Here is a 10,387-nt window from a genome sequence, read left to right as displayed (position 1 = left end):
AATTTGTTCAGTTCAGTTCAGTCCTTTAGTTGTGTCCGTCACTTTGCAGTGCAATAGATGGCAGCATGCTAGGCTTCCCTATCCATCACCAACTTCTGGAGCTTGCTCACACTCATGTCCTTCGACTTGGTGATGGTATCGAACCATCTCATCTGCTGTCTTCCACTTCTCCTCTTGCCTTCAGTCTTTCCTAATACCAGGGTCTTTTCCAAAGAGTCAGCATGTTTAGTATGCATTCAGTCTCTTTTAAAATCAACCAACATGAATTAAATTTCTCTCTGTCCCCACTGCACTCCCAACTCTAGGCCAGAAACAAAAAACTGCAGAGACTGAAGGCTGAAACCAGCACATCACTGTGGAGATTTGTTCCCACTTTCTTTTCAGGAAAAAAAGAATTAGTTGCTAACATTAAAATCAGTAGATTGTACACAAATATCCAAACTTCTGATTCTCTTGAAAACATGGCCAACTGGCCTGCTTTCCAGCATGACTGAAGTGGAGGAAGGGCTGCTCCCAGTGGTAAGGCCTGTGCTGCCCAGATTCCACAATGGCCACCTAGTCTTAGTATCATATCTCCTGCCTCCTGGGGCCATGAGTTTGTGAGAACTAGATTTCTAGCTCTCTTAAGATAAAGACTACTTTTGTCTTGATCAACTTCGACTTTGAAGATTTTACCCCAGAACCTAGCGCACATTTCTTCCTCGTACAGTTGTTGGATGATCTAAAATATCTTGTGGATGCATACGACATTTCTTCCAATACTGAAACCATGCAATTGAAGTACTGCTCTGCCCTATATTTTTGATGCAGACTGGCATCATAGGGGCCCCTGATGTCTGCCATTAGACCCACTACCTAAGGCAAGGTATATTTCCCTGGGCTGTCCCTGAAGTCTTCACTTTGCCATTTGACAACTTATCCTCCTAGGAATCTCCTCTCCAATGAACACAGCAATGAATATCTCATGAAGTGGCTAGGAAGATGATATGAAACTCTGCGTGTCGAGCATGGCCCCTAGTATCCATTTTCATGATGTTCTTAGCCATTTTTTCTCCAAGTAGGCAAGATTCTCCATCTTCTTAGATGTCCATGCAGATCAGTTTGACTTTCCAACAAAGCTTCAAGGAAGAGATTATGGTTCAATTCTCTGTATTCTGAAAAGCTTCAAAGTTCACTCACCAAGGCCACTGATGAAGGTAAAGATTTTATCAAAAGCTTTTTTTTTTTTTTCCAAATCTTTTAGTGGTCTAAAAAGGAAAACTAGGGTAGCTTAGAGCATATATAATTAGGGTCTCCTGGTCACCACTACATGCTAAGAACCCAAACTTCCCTGAGTACTTGGAGCCAGGAAAGAAGCATGAAGTGGCTTGTGCTCCTGGGGCTGGTGGCCTTCTCAGAGTGCATAGTCAAGTAAGTATGGGGACTGTATGCCACATCATATTCTTTTCTCAGACTTTTCTTTTCATCTGATTTTTCTTCCACCCATCAGGTTTAGAAGGGAATGGAATATTTCCCTAAGAGTCTTAAAGTTCAACTCTTACTTACTGATAAGTAACTTACTATAGGAACTGTGGATCCCAAAGTCTTGGTGTAGATTTGCATGGTTACACAAATCTTGGGGTCCAATCATGTCATGACATATTGAAAATGCAACTCCTTGCAACTGTTCAGTGCACAGTCTAGGAATATATCAATGTGACCCTGCGGAATAGCACTTTTCTACATTTTATTCAACATGTCCTCTTTTTTCCCTGTCTACTTCAGTGTGTATATGCCTATGTCTGCATCTATGTATCACTGTCATTTATTTCACCATCTCTTTGGAAGTCACTGGGAGTGCATTTCTCTTTCTGTTGTTTCTTTTGATTTTTCATTTGACTTGTCCTTTCTCAAGCCTCTGCATTTCCATTACTTGTTCCCTATATCTTGGATTCTTCTTTCAACTCTCTCTTCTCTGACAACTTGGAGAAAGATACACTGTTTTATATCTGACAAGCAGTGTGACCACAGCCAAATCAGAAACCTCTTGCATTTCAAATTGCTCCCTTATCAAAGAGAATAAGAGTTCCCTTCTACCTCCTTCCTTGAGGTTCTATGAGAAGGATAGTGTGGGATGGCAACAGCAATGTTAATGGATGTCATTGTTGAGACTTCCTATTTATCAGGTACCTTATATCCATCATGTCTCTTATCCCCAAGATATTCTATTTGGAGGGTTTGTATTGTTACATTCCACCATTTTACCGAAGGGGAGACTGAGACACCACATGGTCATATGGCTTATCCAAGATGCAAAAAAGAACCTGTATTCAAATCTATGTCTTTGCCATGGTATAGGCATAACATTCTGATAATAATGTACCTCATAAAAATGATTAGAAAATACACAGGGCCATTACAATGACAGTTATACCTTAACACTGACAGCTAATTGTAGCATCTTCTTTGTTTTCTTTGTCAAATGCTTGGTGAAAGAATACCTCTAAGGAGACTGAAGACCATGAGGAAAACCCTCAGTGGAAAAAACATGCTGAAGGATTTCTTGAAGGAGCATCCTTACAGATGGTCCCAGATTTCTTTTCGTGGCTCAAAACTAACTATTTACCTGCTGAGAAACATCATGGATGTGAGTATTTTGGGAGGATGGTGCTCCATAATGCCCCCTTGTTCTCTAGCCAGGCATGGGGCTTATTTGGAGGTGCCAGGTGGGATGTTGAGGTTGGGGTTCCTGCAGGGGGCAGAGATACTGGAAAACAGGGACCCCAATCAGAGGAGAAGGCACTCTTATCCTCAACTATTGGTCTTGGTGACTGGGCCTGGCAATTACCAGGTGGCAGGTAAATATTCATTTCTCTGTCAAACATGTGTCATTAGTTTGATGGCGATTGTTCCTTCTGAACTACATGAGCCACTCAGCTACAGATGAAGAATCAGCCATCTCTGATCAAAAGGTAGAACCAACAGCAAAGCAATTGTGAATCCCCAGGCAGAGGAATTCAGTTTCCACAGATGCAAGAATGACAGCAGTAAAAAGTTATTGAATCTGTATTCCATGTATGGCCATAACGATCACTGTGGTCACTGTTTTGAGATTAGACAAAGGGCTTATTTTGTCTTCAAGAATGCCCATGCCAGCCTGAGAGATAGGCAAAGGGTAAATACATGTCAAATGAAAGGGTCACCTGTGTGGTGTTGATTGGATGTGGTCTGAGTTTAGAGGGAGTGGCTGGGGTTGATCAAGAAGGAGCATCTGGAGAAGGGGCTGCTAAGGCCGGGTTTGAAGAGATTACAGAGCTTCTCAAATGAAGGCACCAGGACCTCCTTGGGTGTCCAGTGGTCATAGAGGCCCAGTAGTTATGCCTCTGGGCTTCCCATGTAGGAGGTACCACTTGAACGCTTGGTCATAGAGTCAATATCCTGCCTACAATGTAGCACAGGAAAAATATATCAAATGCAGATACCTCTGTGACCAAAGCCTGTGAGCTGCACGGTGGTTAGAAAGTGATCTTAAGAGATATGTGACACCCAGAGGGAGGCAGCAGTTAGGGAATAGAGGGTAGCCAGTTCTGCACTAACCCACTCCCTCCTTCTCCCTGTAGTTGGTCTACCTGGCTAATATCACCATTGGAACACCCCCTCAGGAGTTCCAGGTTTTCCCTGACACAGGCTCATCTGACTTGTGGGTGCCCTCTGACTTTTGCACCAGCCCAGCCTGTTGTGAGTACAGACACCCCCTACCCGGACCATCCTTCACTTGCCCTGCCGCCCTGTTTCCATCCTTGGCACCTGATGACACTCATCTCTTGTGTCTACAGCTAAACACGTTAGATTCAGACATCTTCAGTCTTCCACCTTCCGGCTTACCAATAAGACCTTCAGCATCACCTATGGATCTGGGAGAATTAAAGGAGTTGTTGCTTATGACACAGTTTGGGTAACAGTGTAACAAATGCTGAGTCAGGACTGGCTATGGAGTGACCACTGCTTGCAAAACAGATGCAGGACCATCTGGCAGGACCCATCGTAGCCCAATTCCCATATATATTGGCCATCATATCCATAGGATATGTTTCTGGGGAGGCAGTGCCTGTGGGGATACAGGAGTAAACAAGTTAGTGGACCCAGAAATTTGCTTGAGGTGTGGACTTGCAGCTCCTCTGCCCATGACCAGTTCAAGGTTCATTTTGCTGGGAGAGAGGAGAAGGGATAAAAGCACACACTTTTATATTAACAGACTGTTCCAGGCACTTTCAGGTGGTAACTGGTTTAATCCTGCAACAACCCCACACAGCAGTTACTCTGATGAGCCCATGAGACATATGAGGAAACTGAAGTACAGACCACAAGGGCCTTGCTGAGGGCACACATGTGGTAAAAGGTGGAGTTAGGCTGGCTTTTCAGGGCTGAAGTTGCTGTGGGATGTTTGGGGACAGGATAAAACTGATCTGGGGATCCTGGGGGCAGTCAAGGGCTTCAGGTATCCAGAGTGGGAAACTGGGGGCTTGAGAAGTCAAGGGGCCTGATTAACTGAGTTCTCACTCTAGAGGACCCTTGAGAGTCTAATAAACCTATGGCCTGCCTCCTCCAGAATGCCCGAGTAGTTCCCCTCTCTTTCTCTCTCGTACACATTCACAGAAATATACACGTATCCCCAAAAGTGAATTCCTCAGGCAGTAGTTTCATAGACCCCGGAAGCAAGATTGTGTTTTCAGCTTCTGTCTTCCTGGAGAGATGCAGAATCCACAGTACATTACAGAGAATGCAGTCCATTCCTGTTATTAAGTCACAGTGATGCCAAAGAGAAGGCTATCTTGCTCTCATTCATTTTGTCCATAAGATGGCACCAATGGGACCTGGCCTGACTCTTGGTTGCCCCACCTGTACAGAAGCCACGAGGCCAATTTGACTCACTCAGGTGGTGTTTTTCAGAGGGTCAGATGTTTTAAAATTCACAGCCTGTATCAAGTGGAACCCAGATTCCCCTCCCAGCTTCATCTAACCATCTGTGGGTCACCAAAGATAGAGCCCAGCCTCAATTCTTCTCTGAGGATCTAATGGCAATGCACCCAGCCCAGTCCTAGCCCCACTTCACATATCTGTAAGTGGGATCACTCTTCTCTCCCACAGATTGGGGACCTTGTAAGTCCTGACCAGCCGTTCGGTCTAAGTGTGGCGGAATACGGGTTTGAAGGCAGAACTTATGATGGCATCTTGGGCTTGAACTACCCCAACATATCCTTCTCTGGAGCCATCCCCATCTTTGACAAGCTAAAGAATCAAGGTGCCATTTCTGAGCCTGTTTTTGCCTTCTACTTGAGCAAGTAAGTCTGAGATGGACAATCACTTTCTCCAAATAAGCTGTAAGTTGCTTTCAGTTGCATGAAAATTATAGAACACTTGCTAAAGAAGTATCCTGAGAGATAATCTAACCCAGGATAACTATGGCCCCTGGGCCCTACCTGGCATCACTACTGGCTTTTATAAATAAAATTTTATTGGAACACAACCCTACTCCTGGGCTCAAGATCAGTAAATTGGTCTCCAGGGGTGAGTGAGGAGGAAGGCTAATGGAAGGCAACAGGAAACAAGTTGAAGGAAAAGGCATTAGGATTTGCTTATGAATTTGATAATGAAGGAATGAGAAGGATGGTGGATATCTTTCCCTCCTCATTAGCATTTCACTGGGAGCCCAGGACCAGCTACCCAATTTGTGGAGCCAGTGAGAAATGAAAGTGTGGGACACAATAGTGTGGGTCCCCTTGTTCAAGAAATATTAAGCATTTCAAGACAGGGAGAGCAGAGTTGGGGTCCCTTCTGAGTGTGGGACCCTCTGGACAGTAGAGGTCACAGGCAAGCGGAGCCAACTGTGGGTGACCTGAACCCACACCCTTAGAACTCCCAGGCCTTGATTTTACTGAAAAATGACAAGGTTGACAAGGGGAAAGCCAAAACACTTCAGTACCCTGTCCTCTGAGGGTGTCTGAGCACTCAGGTCACAGGAGATCCAGGGCATCTTCAGAAGACATAATGGGTGGAGCCCAGCCAAGTGACTGAACTTCTAACCTCCTCTGTGCCACTCATTAGCCAGGAACAGACCTCAGTCTGGATCTCAATCGCTCCTAGACTCGATATCTGCATCTGTACATGGGGACCTTATTAGGGCCTTGGTGGGTGGACAAGCACAGCTCTCAGACTGTGCTGTTGTTACTGTCCTCCAAGGATCCCAGCCTGTCTTCTCTACAGAGACAAGTGGGAGGGCAGTGTGGTGATGTTTGGTGGGGTGGACCACCGCTACTATGAGGGAGAGCTCAACTGGGTGCCATTGATCGAAGCAGGTAGTGGAGTGTACACATGGACTGGTAAGCCTCTCCCTCTGAGGGTCAGCCCAAGTGGTGTTTCCACTACTGTACATGGACACAGGCAGACACCCACAAATACATTCTTAAACATACAGTCACACAGACATATACACCACCCACAACGACGCAGACAGACACACAGACACATGGAAACACACAAGCAGACACATATAAACCTTCACAGAGACACATAAGAACATGCATAGCTAGTCAGAGACACACAAGCACTCACAGAGACACATACAAACACACATACAAATAAACACACAAGCCCATAAATACACAAACAACCCATGGGTTCATAATACCCAGGCCTTCTGAGAAAGGCTCTGACCATGGTCCTAAAAGGGTCCAAGAGGTCTGTGCAGCTGGGAGAGGGCTGCACCCACTGTCCTGTGAGGCGTGGAGCATGGTTAGAGGACTCTACAGTGTGGTGAACAGAGGATCAGGGAGAATTTCTCCAGCCTGAACAGAGTTATGATAAGATAACCAACTGTCCAGGGCTACCTAGGACATAGGAAGTTCTCAGTACAGATAAATGTCATTTTAAAAACAGGGACAGTGAGAAAATGGGGGAAACTAGTCTTCTTAGGGAGCAGCTACCCAGCAGTGGAGAGAGGTTGGCTGCAGTCTTAAGACGTGAAAGCAACTAATAAAACAGATATTCCATGTTCTTGGGCACACAGTGGGACAGGGGCTGTAACAGAGAATCAGGAAGGTGGGATCCAGGAGTGACCTGAGGACAAGAGGCATAATTGATAGGATTCTGTGTGATACCCTCAGACAAAAGCTGACCCGTCTTTTGGAGTTTCTGTGGGCTAGTCATGTATTTCCTGGCCAGGGTCTCAGGGTCTGAGCTGGTTGTAGGAGCAGTGCTGGGAAACACCCTCTCCCAGAGGAGCCCCTCTCTCCTACCATGAGAATTTGCTGCCCCTGCAAATCTCCATCTTCACTCTGTGTGCAACCCATTATTTGTTCCCCATCACATACAGCTCTCTGGATGTTTCTTATTTATTTCTCAGTCTTTGTTCATTCATTGAACAGACAAGCATTGAGCATTCACTGTGTGCCAGGCACTTTAGGGATGCAAGGAGATTAAAACTCGCCCTCACACTTAAAAAGGCAGATGTACATGAAGTGACTCGCCCACATAGTGAATTATGACTTTGGTACATGCTAGACATGAGGAGGAGAAGGCAATGGCAACCCACTCCAGTACTCTTGCCTGGAAAATCCCAGTGATGGCGGAGCCTGGTGGGCTGCCCTCTATGAGTTCTCCAAGAGTCAGACACGACTGAAGTGAGTCAGCAGCAGCAACAGCAGCAGACATGAGGAAGGGTCTACAGAGAGACCAAGACATAAACACTGGGGGAAAGACTTCCCGAAAACAATACAATTAAGGTGGAACCTGGAAGATGAGAAGAAATTTGCTAGTCAAAGTGCAGTGGAGTCTTCTAGGAAGGAAGACCAGCCTGTGTCAAGGTACAAAATATCCTGGTCCATTCAAGTACTGCATTCGAGGATGTCAAGAAAGGTGCTGTGTTGAGAGCAAAGGAAAAGAGGGCAAGAGGTGAAGGGCTGTTTAGGAGACAGTCAGGAAGGGGGCAATTCTGGGGAGAATCTGAGTGACCTTGATGCCCTCTTTCTTCCATTGTCTCTCAGCATCTCCATGAAAAGAAAGATTATTGCTTTTTCTGACGGCTGTGAGGCCCTTGTGGACACTGGGACATCACATATCGAAGCCCCAGGAAGACTGGTCAGTAACATACAGAAGCTCATCGGTGCCAGGCTATGGGGTTTCAAGGTGAAGGGTCATGCCCCAGGGTTACTTCCAGTCTCCAAACACAACAAGGAACTCCAGGGCCAATCTCTCACCCTCTCTCTCTAACTGCACTACGTTTATTGTTATGTGGTCAATACCCTTCCCTCTATTATCTTCACCATCAATGGTGTCAACTACCCAGTGCCAGCTCCGAGCCTATATCCTCAAGGTGAGGGGACAATATTGAGGGTTGGTTCTCAAACTGGAGCTTGTAAGAACTCTTGGGCTACTGCTGGGAGGAGGGCGCCCTCTGGAGGCCATGTCACCCCATTGCAGATGCTGCTGAGCCCTGTGGCTGGGCTGGTGCCTCCCACAAAACCAATCACTTGAAAGTAAAGGGCATTGTGGGACACTGATCTTCCTGAAATAAATGTGGAGATACCATACCATATGGCACACTGGGAGTAAGGCAGAGGGGAACACTAAGGTCCTCAGTGCTCAAAGAGCTTCAATTCAATCTGAACCCGTAGGTGCATGAACATGGAATTCAGCACTAGCAGTCCCTGACATAGGCCATATTACAAGGAGAATGGCTGGGGAGAGTCCCAGTGTGATGTCCCAGCATAAGTTCACAGTCTCCCTTCCCTTCTCAAACTTTCCTGGTTTGAATGATAAATTATATGGTCAGCCTAGTTCTCAGCTGCATCTTCCCCTTGCTCTGGCCAGGTGCTTCATTTGTGAGTTGGGGTACCTGTCCCTTCTGTGGGGAGGTTGGATGCTAATGTGAATAAAGGGTGAACAGTGACTGCTCAGCCCACGCACAGGGTGGAGGCTTCATATCAGCTCCCTGCGAGAGTTCAGAGCAGGCTGATGGGCTCAAAGAAGGCTTTGAGGAAGAGAGTGAATTTCAGGAATTCTAAAACCACAAACTCATTGAGCCATATGGAGGGTTGCTTGGTTCTAGGCAAAACTGCACTGGATTCCATGCAAATGGAATCTCAAGGTGGTCTGCACTGGGACACTGGGGACTTACTAGGGGTGATGAGGGCTACGGACTGACCTGTGGGGCTGGGAAACCAGAGTACCTTACCCACCCAAGCCTGGAGGGCCAAAGAGGGTGAGAGTGGGCCGAAGGAGGCTTCTCAGATTTTCTGTCCTTTATTGTGCCCATCTTTGCATAAAGTGTTCCTCTGGCAGCTCCAATTTTCCTGAAGTGATTTATAATCTTTACAATTCTATTATTTTCCTCTAATTCTTGCAGTGTGCACTTACGAAGACTTTCTTATCTCTCCTTGATATTCTCTGGAAGTCTGCATGCCACTGAGTATATCTTTCCCTTTCTCCCTTGCCTTTCACTTCTCTTATTTCCTCAGCTGTTTTTAAGCCTCCTCAGGCAACCCCTTTTCCTTCTCACATTGTTTTCCTGGGGATGGTTTTGGTGACCACCTCCCATGCAATGTAACAAACCTACATCCTAGTTCTTCAGGCTACCAGACCTAATCCCTTTAATCTATTTTTAATCTCCACTATAAAATCATAAGGGATTTGATTTAGGTTATAGCTTAATGATCTACTGGTTTTCCTTAGTTACTTCAATTTAAGCCTGAATACTGCTTGCTTCTGCCTAAGCATTGGTGCCAGATGACCACCCACCACTCCCAGTGGGTGTGGAGCAAAAACATACAATTTGAGGACTGTTACCCTCGGTTTGTGCTTGGCCTTTCACGTACTTAGCTGTGTGAGCTTGATCAAAGTCACTTAACCTCAGTTTTCTCATCTGGAAAATGGGCACCATGATGATAGTTCCACCTTCTAGATTGCGTGTGTGCCTGCAGAGAGCAAGTGGCCCCAAGAGGACTTTCTGGGTTCCTGAGTCTGGAACAAATATGAATTATTCTGCCACCTGGGGAGAAGGAAATCTTCTGTTTAGAGGTTATGGCTGCCATCCCCAAGGCTAGCTATTGATTCAAGCCAAATGACATCTCTCTCTGAACCATGACACAGAACTCTGACTGAGCTGATGCTCCCACAGAGCTAATGATTACTGGCTCAGATTATTCCCATCCTCAGCCTTACCAGTCAGCCTTTCTTTGTTAACTACTTCTAGTCTGAAATCACTCTGCAAGGAGAGTTGTAAGGCTTTTGGTCTCTTTTCAGTTTCCCACATCTCCAGCATAGCAACAAGTAGCTGTGATGGCTTCTTGTCATAGTAACAACTATGGCAACTGGTACAGTCCAGTCTCAGCCTGCTAAATGAAACTGTCCC

The 10,387-nt window shown here is 45.9% G+C and overlaps 1 pseudogene; it reads left to right on the top strand.

Moving 5' to 3' along the window:
* The first annotated feature begins 1,357 nt into the window (after positions 1-1,357).
* LOC784991 (pregnancy-associated glycoprotein 1-like) lies at positions 1,358-9,041 on the top strand (annotated as a pseudogene).
* The last annotated feature ends 1,346 nt before the right edge of the window (positions 9,042-10,387 follow it).

This window comes from Bos taurus, chromosome 29 (genome assembly GCF_002263795.3).
Source record: "Bos taurus isolate L1 Dominette 01449 registration number 42190680 breed Hereford chromosome 29, ARS-UCD2.0, whole genome shotgun sequence".
Lineage (NCBI taxonomy): Eukaryota > Metazoa > Chordata > Mammalia > Artiodactyla > Bovidae > Bos > Bos taurus.
The sequence above is the reverse complement of the archived record's forward strand: the minus strand, read 5'-3'. Positions and strand labels throughout refer to the sequence as shown.